Source organism: Macrobrachium nipponense, chromosome 13, assembly GCF_015104395.2.
Source record: "Macrobrachium nipponense isolate FS-2020 chromosome 13, ASM1510439v2, whole genome shotgun sequence".
Lineage (NCBI taxonomy): Eukaryota > Metazoa > Arthropoda > Malacostraca > Decapoda > Palaemonidae > Macrobrachium > Macrobrachium nipponense.
In genome coordinates, this window is record NC_087206.1 from 42,732,856 (window position 1) to 42,745,355 (window position 12,500).

The 12,500-nt window shown below is 36.2% G+C and overlaps 1 protein-coding gene across 2 annotated transcripts in view; it reads left to right on the forward strand.

The window, feature by feature from the left end:
* Nucleotides 1–12,500, forward strand: part of LOC135225756 (ras-related C3 botulinum toxin substrate 1) — a 266,130-nt gene that overhangs the window by 211,322 nt on the left and 42,308 nt on the right. Inside the window, exon 1 of one of the 2 annotated variants that reach the window (XM_064265202.1) lies at nt 398–419. The exons of the other annotated variant lie outside the window; for it this stretch is intronic. The gene's annotated coding sequence lies outside the window, so the exon portion shown is untranslated. Of the gene's footprint in view, nt 1–397; nt 420–12,500 lie in introns of those variants that run through there. 2 annotated transcript variants of the gene reach the window in all.

A 12,500-nucleotide genomic window follows, 5' to 3' on the forward strand; every position in this document is an offset into this window, starting at 1 on the left:
ACCAGTCTCTAGGTTCGTCACATTGGTCGTGAGATAAGAGATGTTTTTTTTTTTTTTTTTTTTTTTTTTTTTGCATCTCCTGGACGCTGATTTAGCGGTTCATTAATTTATTTTGCCAGTACTTCCATTGCTTCATGTTTTGGCCTATGCATTAAAGTCTTGTTTGATTTTTTTTATTTACAGTTCAGAAAATTTTGAATTGCTTATTATTTGAGTACATGGGCCTTTGGTTCATTCCATAAGAATATATACTTATTAGAAGCTGTAGTATTTTTTAAAATTTTGTTGTTTTTAATGTTTGTAAAATAATAACTTCTTCTTTTTTCAGGTAAGTTCTTTCTCGGATATGGTTTCTTTAGAAGATCGAAGGCCAAAGGTTTGTGAGGCTGTGTGGATATTGTATCTGAAAACTGCATTCCGTGAGTTACAAATTATCAAATTTTATCATTGTTTTGGAATTAGCCACCGATATCCAAATAATTGTACAGCAAATGTTGGTGTGATTGTTTAGTGTATATTAATGAAATTTGAACAGTTTACCTGGGTTTTAAGCATACTTAGTCACCAGTTCACGTCAGGCATGCAGGTTCCCTGCAGACAGGTATAAAGGGTTGGGAATAGACCTCTTTTGAACAAATACATCTGCTCGGGATTTTTCTCTTCCTTGATAAGGTGACTTATCTTTACTCGTGACCTAATGTTTTAGGTTATAGATGGTGAGATACATTGACTATAAATTATATGAAAATATTTCATTGGATTTCATTCATTTGAGTAGTTTATTTTAGGCTATAAATTGACGACTTTAGCTAAAACAGTTTTTCCTTTAGTAATCCAGACGAAAATCCCGTAATTTTAGGGATATGTAAAGAGGTGGGTTAGATTGATAATGCCTGACTCACACATTGGCAATTCAAGGCTGCGCACAATCGCAGTTCTTGGGCCAAAGACAAAATAATTGTCAGCGGCTCTGTCCCACAGTTATGAGTTTAGGCTGTGCACGTTGTAACTGCCGAATTTTGACGCCATTACGGTGCTATTACGGCCAAATCGTCAAGAATCGTGACCGCACTCTAAGTGGTGGCGTATGCTGTAAATGAATGGCGCATGCAATTGCGAGTTATGGCGGTGCCATTGCGTCAGTGTCGGGTGGTGTTGTGCATCTGCCATCACGTGACACATATCGCGAAGTTACGGGGCTACAGTTCAGGGCGTTCTTGGCGACTCGATCGTGATTGTGTCGTAAAGGCATCGTAATGATAAAATTTTCGGCCTTTACTACGTGCGCGATCTAGAATCAATATTGTGTGAGCTGGACATAACCAACAGTTTTTATATCTTAAGATAGTATGTAAGTTCACTGTACGAACTGTAACGTTACCACTAATGGCTAAAAAAAGCTGTAGTTTATTGTAGGAAAAAATTTTCGTCTTTTGTTACTTCATGGCTAATTCTGTGCTTCCGTTGCCACCATATAAAAGCACTGATTTGCCGAAAGTGCCCAAGTGCTTGGTTTGATAGCCTGAGTTACATAAATAATTGCAGTCTTTTGTTTCTTTCCTTGAGTTATGCCTCAATTTCGTCTTTTACCAGATTGTTCCAGTCCCTTTAACTCCTTATTCCGTAACTTGTTTTTTTGGGGGAGGGTCACCATTCCTCTCATTAGCCATAAACAGTGAGTTTTCTTCCTCTGATTCGTTCAGTCATGTTTCTCTTCCATTTTCAAGTCGGGTATAAATTTCTATTGAATCTTACTTCACACTTCATTCTCGAATACTTAATTTTTATGGCAAAGAGACGGAACTGCGCTTAGGTACTGAAAATGAGTCTTATCCTTCAAAAGGTGCGAGGTATGAGGTTTTGGCGCGTAGGGTTCATTTATTCAGAAAATATTGACGAATGTAGAAAATTCCCTATTCCGAAGGGAATTGCTTAAAGTACTAATCAAATATATTGTCCCTGTTTTTGTGACTTTGTTCCTTATAGTATCTGTCGACTTGAAATCTGGCGACTCCAGCGAGGACGAAATGCTGAGGTGTAGTACACAGTATAGTTCTTGAGACCTTTGCCCATTGGTAGAACAAGTATTGCAGTTGAAGTGGAATCAGCATTAGAAGAACAGATGGTCACATTTTTTCCTATAGTTCCATAGTTAGCATATACGATTTTCCATGCTGCATAAGGTATATTGATTGTTTGCAGAGTAGAAACTGCCTTATTATTCCGATTTCTTCTGAAACTTCTGTAACCTTCCTTTTCTTAAGTTTTTGGGTGCAAATAAAGCACAGGGGCAAGTCAACATCCCTGCCTCCAACCCTTTTAATCTTAGATGGATTTATGTTCGTTCCATGGCATGACTCTACAATCTGCACCGAAGTCGCGGAGGTGTCATCAGTATCATCAAGTTTACTCTTGTCAGGTACCGTGAAATTCACAAAGCAGACCGGTAAATACTCCATTCGACCCACTGCATCTTTCATGTGACTCATTATTTACTTGACTCTCTTCTCTTCCGAAACGAAGCTTTGTGCTGGTTACATAGACTCTCATTTCCTCTCCACCCTAAATTTCAGTATTCTCAGCATGTTCTCTTGAAGTTCAATAATATTATGCTACTCTATCAAGCTATTTTCAATTCATAATATATTTAGCTGTTGTTGCACATTTGTCTGGTTATTTTCCATCTTACAAATTGTGTGTAAATAAATTATTAGGACATTGATAGTTACCCTTTTTATCCATTACTTATATTTGTTCTTTTTATGTAGTACTACTTGTTTCTCGTACTTGGACATTTTCCGCTGTTTTATAACCCCGTTCAGAACTATAAACCTCATTCAATATTTTCCACAGTATACCATTTCAACTTCAGCCTTTCTGTTTTCTCCTGAATTCTTCAGCGTAGGCGTCTCCCTTTATACACGTACAATTCATCAGTTCGCTTTGTTTGCAGAATTCGGCCAGCCATCGCCCGCCCCCAGTGTTTCATTGGTCTATGTTTTCAAACTACTGCTCCACACCTCCTCTCTCCCACTTCCAGGCCCTGTCAGTATCATATGTATGATTGCTGTATCGGGATTTTATGCTCTAGTTCTTTTGTCATCTGTAAAGTTTCCGCGTATCATGATGTACGGGTTTGTCTTTCACTATTATACTCGAATACTACCTCAAACACATTTGGTTGCATAAATTACATAATCTTGAAGGCAATGTCACCGTCGTAGATTTCTTTCATTGGTTTTCCATGATAAATTTTGGAGCTGTGTCTGCTGTCTTCTGGTCAAGGAATCGGAATGAGGAGACTGTGCTAGCGTTGGTTGGTGTTTTCCAAAGAGGTACCTTATAAAGCTATATAGGACTAACTTACAGTTAGTCTAAACATTTCCCTTTGTTCGTTTTATTCCTTCCTTGAGGCGTGCGTTCGGGCAAGTTGGAATGAGACACCTCAGGCTAGAGCTCATGTTGTTTTGCCCTGATTTTGTTAACAGTAACTTATTAAGTTTTTAGAGTCCATGCAATGTACTCATTAATTTTTAAGCACTATGTGCTTGAGTTTAATAATGCACGATTTTAAATATATTAAAACAATATTTAATAGGACAGAACACCGAATTTCTGAGTCACTGTGTTTAAAGCAACAAGACCCCATAAATTACCGGCTGTGCCGAGTCGAACGGTCATCAAATCCTGTCGGCCGGCGGATAGTTGCGTCGTAGGTAGCGTTATTTATTGTGGAGGGGAGAACGATAGCTGCTGTGTTGTCTTTTTCTTATGAAGTAAATATTTAATGGCTGGTAAAACGCATTGCGGTTAATGATGAGGGTTTGGCCCATTTGCTGCATTATATTCAGCATTATATTCAACGGTTATTTAGTGTACTCACATTAAAAAAAAATTCGTTGACCATTAGGAATTGTCAAGTGTGAATTTACTACCACGGTTTATATTATATTTGTTTAATGTTACTCTTTTTTTTTCATGCTATGCCTTATAAGGGTTGCAAATAGTTATGATTTTTATTCAATTTTAAAAGTTTTTTTCTCACTGGTAGTGATTATTGAAGTTCAAGTCTTACGTTCTCTCTCTCTCTCTCTCTCTCTCTCTCTCTCTCTCTTTTTCTCGTCTCTCTTCTTCTTCTCTCTCTCTCTCTCTCTCTGTGGTGTGTGTGTGTGTGTGGTGTGTGTGGTGTGTGGTGTGTGTGTGGTTGTTGTGTGTGTGTGGTGGTGTGTGTATGAGAGAGAGAGAGAGAAATAAAAGGAAAACAAGTTAAGATATTCTGTGGGTAAATGTAAGCAAGAACATTAGGTTAGATAAAGATACTTTCGCCAGTGCAAGGAGACCAGGTAATAGTTGAGAGATGGAATAAGACCAGGACTTGCGTGATAGAAGATTAGATTTTGCAGCGCAGAGGTTAAATGTGTGATTGAGTGCCTGCTCAAGATATGTAAGGCAGTTATGAACCAGTACGTGAAAGCAACGTAAAAACGCCATACAAACAAACAAACAAACAGTACGTGAAAGGAATAATTGTTCCTTATACAAAGGTATAAATCTCTTATAAGAAATACAAGACGTAGTGTTACCTAATTAACCAGGGAAATTATAAGATATAAGTTTAATGAAGTTAAGACATAGAACAGAAGGCATGGTAACAGAGGAATGCTGAAGGTATATACGAGGATGGGTGTACTGATCAAGAGTTGATTAAGAAACTTATGCCAGAAGATTAAAAATATTAAAACTGTACGTGGCATATATTAACATGGGTGATAGAAATGAAAGAGAAACTTTGATAGAAATGAAATGTGGAGTGTATTGAGGATGTATATGCGTAGAATAGATAGTATGTTGAGGGTGACTGAATATATTTGCCATAAATTTGGATCTGAGAAAAGTGTGGGTTATGTATGCATGGCTCTTAATATCCTATAGATTGAGTTACACTTAAAAGTTACAGAAAAGATGTTAGTCGTTAGATGTAGGTGTAAAGCTGTGGTATATGGAAGTGGGCTGTGAATGGAGTGTGTTGTGATTGGTGTTTCTAGATGATGCAGTACTGATTGGTGATGAAGAGTGACTGCAGAAACAAGGGAAAGAGTTGGCAAGAGGAGAAAGCTGGAAGTAGATCAGCACAAGAGCAAATGAGATACGAAGATGTAGCAGTATGATATTTGGGTGCAAATATAGAAGGGGGGGGGGGGGGGGGGCGGGGGGGGGGGGGGGGGGGGCTAGATCACAGAATAGCCCAAGAAAAGAAGGTACTATCATGGTTTGTGTTCAAAAGATTGGAAAGATATTTTTTTAGTTTATGAAAGCCAAAGTAGTAATGCAAGAAGGTGTTGTTGAGACAACTCTTCTTTATTGGAAGTAAGGTGCGGATGTTGAGTGCGTATAAAAAAAAAAAGAATTGAAGCTTGAGGTGACAAGATTGTTTAGTATGTGATGTGTAAGAATAATTTAAAGGTTGCGAAATGTGGAGTTATGTAGAGGCGGCAAGAAAGTTCTAGGGACAAGGATGGATCAGTGTTTAGGAGATTTTTGGTCATGTGGAGAAAGGGAGGAGGACATGCAGCATAGAAGTAAAAGGCGCCGTTTGTCTAGAAGTTTGATGAGCATCTGATTGGCTTTATGGGCAAGTCTATGAAGTGTTGGTTTTGAATCCCTTTTACAATGGGGTCATCCCTGATTCATTAATTAAAAAATGGGAATGTCACATTGGGAACAAACCTCCATCTCCCAAGTGGTAGACCAAGGCTGTAATGACTGACCTACCAAAGAGATATATAATAATACATTTATATATATAAATGTATGTACGTATATGTTTGTCATTATCATTGCCTCCAATGCCAAGAGCCTTTGTGAAATTCCACTATCGGTTCTCTCCCTTTTGGAAGGTGTTCTTCAAGTGGCTTTGGGTTTCCAACCGCTTTGGTGCCCACATTAGCCCAGCTGACATTATCACGTACTAAAATCTCCCTGCCCTTGCTACTTTTATCCTGCCTTCTGACTCCCGATATACTTCTTAGGGCTGTTCTCATATTCACCATCATTGTTTGATTCCAAATATCTAATCTACCCGATGTTTGATTAGTTTTTAAGTCTCGCTATATTACAAGCCAAGAGAACCTGTATTGAATATATATCAGTATTACGTCTTTGAAAGATCTGATCAGGCTCGTTAAACCTGTCCATATCAGGTTATGTATTTCATCGCATCGTGCATACTCTGTCCTTATTAACTTTGTTTCTATATATTTGTTAAACCTATCTCTCTAGATAAAGGATGCATGCTGCTCAGAGAGCCTTATAAATTTTATTTTTGATGATTAAAACATCGTTATCTCCATATTCTGAGTCTGTCAAATTTTGTAGTTAATCCTCTTACCACTTATTTTAGAATTATAATATCTACGAAAACAAAAATCAGAGGGAAATACCATACCCTTGTAGCACACCACTATTTACCTCCAGTTCTTATGACAAGACCCCGTCAACATTAACCGCGTTCAAACTTCGTTCATGGACAGTTGCAATTTTTCATATTTAGCAGAAACACGATAGCAAGGAGGATCTTTCATAGCATTGGCCTGCGGAAGCTGTCAACCGCAGCCATCAAAGGGGATTTTTAAATTCTATGCACTGCTGCACAATGTCTGAACACAGATATCTGATCTGTGCAGCAATAGCAACGTATTCATCCTTAAGCATTTCATTAGTTTCTTCTTCCAGCATGTTGAGTAAAAGCATACTTGAATAATTTTACAATAATCGATGTTACGTTTAGTACCTGTATAGTTACCAAATTCAGTCAGGTCATCTTTCTTTGTGCCTTCACTACAACTTCCAGTTCCTGGTCATCAGGTTTTGTTCTAACATTCCACATTTTGCAACAGTACAGTTTTTATAATTTTAAAGGCGTCGTTTCAGTTTTAGCTAAAGGCAATCATGTCTGTATATATATTATTATATACATACAAATTTATACATGTATATATATAAACCTCTCTCTCTCTCCTTCTCTCTCTTTTCTCTCTCGCTCTCTCTCCTGCCGTCGTTTCTCTCATCCCCTCCTCTCTCTCTCTCTCTCTCCCTCTCTCTCTCCTCTCTCTCTACTTAATTATTACTATATAGTTAATAGATATTTATATATTATATATATTATATATATATGATATATGAACTTACTGCTTTAATTTTTGATGTACCGACTGTGCAGAGAATTTCCACAATATTAGTTGCTTCGTACACAAACACAGAAAGCTCATAAACAGCGCATCGAACTCTGTACATACACACAGCTTTCGATAAGGGCCGGTGGAGGCTGAAACTGGTGGAGGCTGAAACTGTTGAGCTAAAATGAATTTCAGCTTATATTTTTTTTTACCACAAGTACATAGACAGTATCCACTTTTTTTATCGGCCTTTCTTTCCTTGTTTCGCCTCATACAACCCTAACAGTTCATCTGAACAGCTTCAACTTTCTTCATTTTCATTTCATTCTGATCCAGCACATTTATTAGATAGGATGCTCAGATGAATGCGTCTTTAAATCCTCACTTTGAAATTTGGGCCACGGCACATACCATCTTTAGCCCATATTGTATGGATAGATGGCGAAAGGGTACCTCTCATTTTACATTGAGAACCCGGCCAGATTCAGTTACCACCTGAAATGGGATATTGATTTTCGATTGCTGACTAAATACCCATAAAGATGGCTGGTGCTTGGCCCTGCCTAAACCTCCTTTTCACGATAAACTAACGAGGCATTGTTGTCTCACTGTAATGAAGTCACGCTTATTTAGAAAGTCCACAGTATCTTTGCTGCTATTTTTTTTTTTTTTTTTTTTTTTTTTTTTTTTTTTTTTTTTTTTTTTTTTTTTTTTTTTTGTTTTTTTTTTTTTTTTTTTTTTTTTTTTTTTTTTTTTTTTTTTTTTTTTTTTTTTTTTTTTTTTTTTTTTTTTTTTTTTTTTTTTTTTTTTTTTTTTTTTTTGCTCTATCACAGTCCTCCAATTCGACTGGGTGGTATTTATAGTGTGGGGTTCCGGGTTGCATCCTGCCTCCTTAGGAGTCCATCACTTTTCTAACTATGTGTGCCGTTTCTAGGATCACACTCTTCTGCATGAGGCACGGAGCTACTTCAGCCTCTAGTTTTTCTAGATTCCTTTTCAGGGATCTTGGGATCGTGCCTAGTGCTCCTATGATTATGGGTACGATTTCCACTGGCATATCCCATATCCTTCTTATTTCTATTTTCAGATCTTGATACTTATCCATTTTTTCCCTCTCTTTCTCTTCAACTCTGGTGTCCCATGGTATTGCGACATCAATGAGTGATACTTTCTTCTTGACTTTGTCAATCAACGTCACGTCTGGTCTGTTTGCACGTATCACCCTATCCGTCCTGATACCATAGTCCCAGAGGATCTTTGCGTGATCGTTTTCTATCACTCCCTCAGGTTGGTGCTCGTACCACTTATTACTGCAAGGTAGCTGATGTTTCTTGCACAGGCTCCAGTGGAGGGCTTTTGCTACTGAATCATGCCTCTTTTTGTACTGGCTCTGTGCAAGTGCCGGGCATACGCTTGCTATGTGGTTTATGGTTTCATTTTTCGTATTGCACTTCCTACATATGGGAGAGATGTTATTTCCATCTATCGTTCTTTGGACATATCTGGTTCTTAGGGCCTGATCTTGTGCCGCTGTTATCATTCCTTCAGTTTCCTTCTTTAGCTCTCCCCTCTGTAGCCATTGCCATGTGTCATCGCTGGCTAGTTCTTTAGTCTGTCTCATGTATTGTCCGTGCATTGGTTTGTTGTGCCAGTCCTCTGTTCTGTCTGTCATTCTCCTGTCTCTGTATATTTCTGGGTCTTCGTCTACTTTTATTAGTCCTTCTTCCCATGCACTCTTTAGCCACTCGTCTTCACTGGTTTTCAGATATTGCCCCAGTGCTCTGCTCTCGGTGTTGACGCAGTCCTCTATACTTAGTAGTCCTCTCCCTCCTTCCTTTCGTGTTATGTATAGCCTGTCCGTATTTGCTCTTGGGTGTAGTGCTTTGTGTATTGTCATATGTTTCCTGGTTTTCTGATCTATGCTGCGGAGTTCTGCCTTCGTCCATTCCACTATTCCTGCGCTGTATCTGATTACTGGCACTGCCCATGTGTTTATGGCTTTTTATCATATTTCCGGCGCTTGAGTTTTGACTTGAGTATCGCCTTGAGTCTCTGCATATATTCTTTCCTGAACGTGTCCTTCATCTCTTGGTATTTTATATCCCCTCCTTCCATTATTCCCATTATTATTATTATTATTATTATTATTATTATTATTATTATTATTATTATTGTTATTGTTATTATATTTTATTATTATTATTGTTATTGTTATTATTGATTATTAGGTTATATTTATTATTATATTATTATTATTATTATTATTATTATTATTATTATTATTATTATTATTATTATTATTATTATATTATTATTATTATTATTATTATTATTGATATTTTTATTTTTATTTTTTTATTTTTAATTTTTGTATTATTATTATTATTATTTTTATAGTATTATTATTATTATTATTATTTTATTATTATTATTATTATTATTTTTTTATTTTGATTGTTATATTTTTATTATTTTTATTATTTTTCGTTTTATTATTATTTTTTATTGTTTTTATTATTTTTTTATTATTTTTTGTTTTTATTATTATTATTATTATTATTATTATTCATTATTATTATTATTTTTATTATTATTATTTTTATTTTTATTTTTATTGTTATTATTTTTTTTATTATTTTTATTATTTTTATTTTTTTTTATCTATTTTTATATTATTTTTTATATATTTGTCTATTATTTATTTTTATTATTTTATGATTTTTATTACTCTTAATGTTGGCAGTAAAGCTAGATTAGCATAGAAATTCAATTGACACGTAATTTGTAAAGGAGACATTTCGTTCCTTTTGTATGTCACACCTTTATGAGTAATGAAATGTAATAAATCTTGATGAGTAGCCCCAATGTTTTGTTAAATACGGGCTAAAATGTAATGTAAAAATGGGCTTGATGTTTTACGTATTAATATAGCTGGATACTTTTAACCTTATTTACGCGAAAAATACCGATTTACGTAGAATATATCATGAAAGAATTCACGAGACAGATATAGCTTGAATAATCTGTATTTTTTCTTTGTCATGTAACTCATTTAACTTTTGTTAATTAAGTTTTCGTGGAATACATTGTCTAGCTATTGCTCGAGTGACTTATGTTTTATTTCTAGCCATATATGGTTAAATTTATAAAGAAATCGATTTGTGTGATCTAGGAACTTTCTCATTTGTAATGTGCGCTCCTTTCTCTACTAAATGTGCTATTTGATGTTGGTAGAAAGAGGTGAGACACTTTATTCCTCATTGTTCTGCACTACATAACCTCATTATTATTTCGTTCATTGTTTTGCAAAATACTGCCAACTCCTCCTTGTGTGTCCTGTTTTTTTCGAGATTAGTCCGGTTGTTGAGATGTAAGTCCTTTCTATTTTCATCTTCCTTTTAGACTTACGTAGTCAAGGCTTATTCAAACACACTAGTTCTCAAGGAGACTTAGTTTTCGCCCCTTTAGTATTCTATTCTTGCGCAAATAGGTATTCCTTATAAAGATTGCAGAAGTATAAAAGTAAATGCGGCGAACGAATTTTTTATTGCATACCGTGAAGCGGAACAGCAAGGTGGCAAAACTGATGGGATTTCGTTGCAGGATTCACGGTGTATATAGATTTCCATCTTCATGTCCTTAACCCCAGCTGGGTCCCTTTTCGTTTGGAAACTCGCGGTGAAGAGGTAGCGGATAGTAGAGCGGGAGAAGCCATTTGAAATAATATAGAGATATAGATTTTTAGCATTATGCCAAGCACTGGGGCAACTAAGGCCATTCAGCGCTAAAACGGAAATTGTCACAAAAGGTTTGAAAGGTGTAACAGGAGGAAAAACTCGAAGTTGCACTGTGAAACAATTGTTAGGAGAGGGTGAACAGTAAGATGGAAGAAAGAGAATATGAAAGGAGGTACAGTAAAAGGAATGTAAGTAGTTGCAGCTAGGGCTCGAAGGGACGCTGGAAAGAACCTTAAGTAATGGATACATTGCACCGAATGAGGTGCACTGCCGGCACTACCTCCCTACGGGGATTTTAAATAACCATTAAAAGACCAGGTGCTTCATGCATTTTAAATAATATTGTTTTAAACAGTCCCCACTCAGATGGTAGGTCATACATTTTGAGGAAGTGTAGTGGCAAGAAAGGGATTGTCTTCCTCCTTGCCTAAAATATTGGCCCATAGCCTGCTAGTTTAAAAAGTGGCAGAAAGGAAGATGTTTACTATTATAGCCTCACACAAAGTATTCTTTAGCTATTAGCAGTGCGCCAGAGTGTGCTCATCGCGACAGGTAACTCACATAGGCTACGCAAGCAGCGGGAGAATGTATGGATGGCCTGTACCGAAAAGTGGTGTTTTGTTAGCGACTTATAAATCACTTAATTTTTATTTTTTACATGTATGGAAAAGGTATGCGTCATTTTTAACTTAAGTAGGCTATTTGCTTGCCTGTTTGAATTTTGAATAAACCATGCATATTATCATGGCTACGGCTGAATAGCCTCCAGGAAGCCTTCACTCCAGCGCTGTGCATTATCGCTGAAATATCATCCATTCATTCATGCATTCATTCCTTTACTCCCCCCAGTCACCCCATGTGGATTTTTCGCTAACTCGGGGGAGTAAGCCTGCAAACTACTTTGTTGTTGTGGTGTAGTGGTGGTTGTTAGGAAAGCCCTAAGGACGAGCCTAAAAAGGCCTGAAAAAGGTACTTCTCATTGAGTTATACATACATACACATATTTGTAAGGGGACCTTTTTAATGCATGTGAAGGCTAAACGGTAAGATTTTATTATATAATAATCGTGTACACACTATTCCATTAACATTAAATCATTGCCATATCAGCTCGCTCTCTCTCTCTCTCTCTCTCTCTCTCTCTCTCTCTCTCTCTCTCTCTCTCTCTCTCTCTCTCTCTCTCTAGTATATTATTCGAGAATGTTTATTCAATTAGATTTTTTTTTATAATTTTTAGTTTGTCGATTTATTATTATTATTATTATTATTATTATTATTATTATTATTATTATTATTATTATTATTATTATTATTATTATTATTATTATTCAGAAGGTGAAAATTGTTCATATGGAACAAGCCCACAAGGGCCATTGACTTGAAATTCAAGCTTCCAAAGACTGATGTTCACCAGGAAGTAGTTAGAGGAGGTCAAGGGAAATAACTATGCATTTGTATGGATAGATAACTGATAGATATCTCAGTTCGTATATTTTAACCTTTTTAGTGTGTAATCGATTTTTTGCTGTATTAAAAAAATACCTGTATAATTTTGTATATATCGATAAATAGGTAGTTATCTCGATTC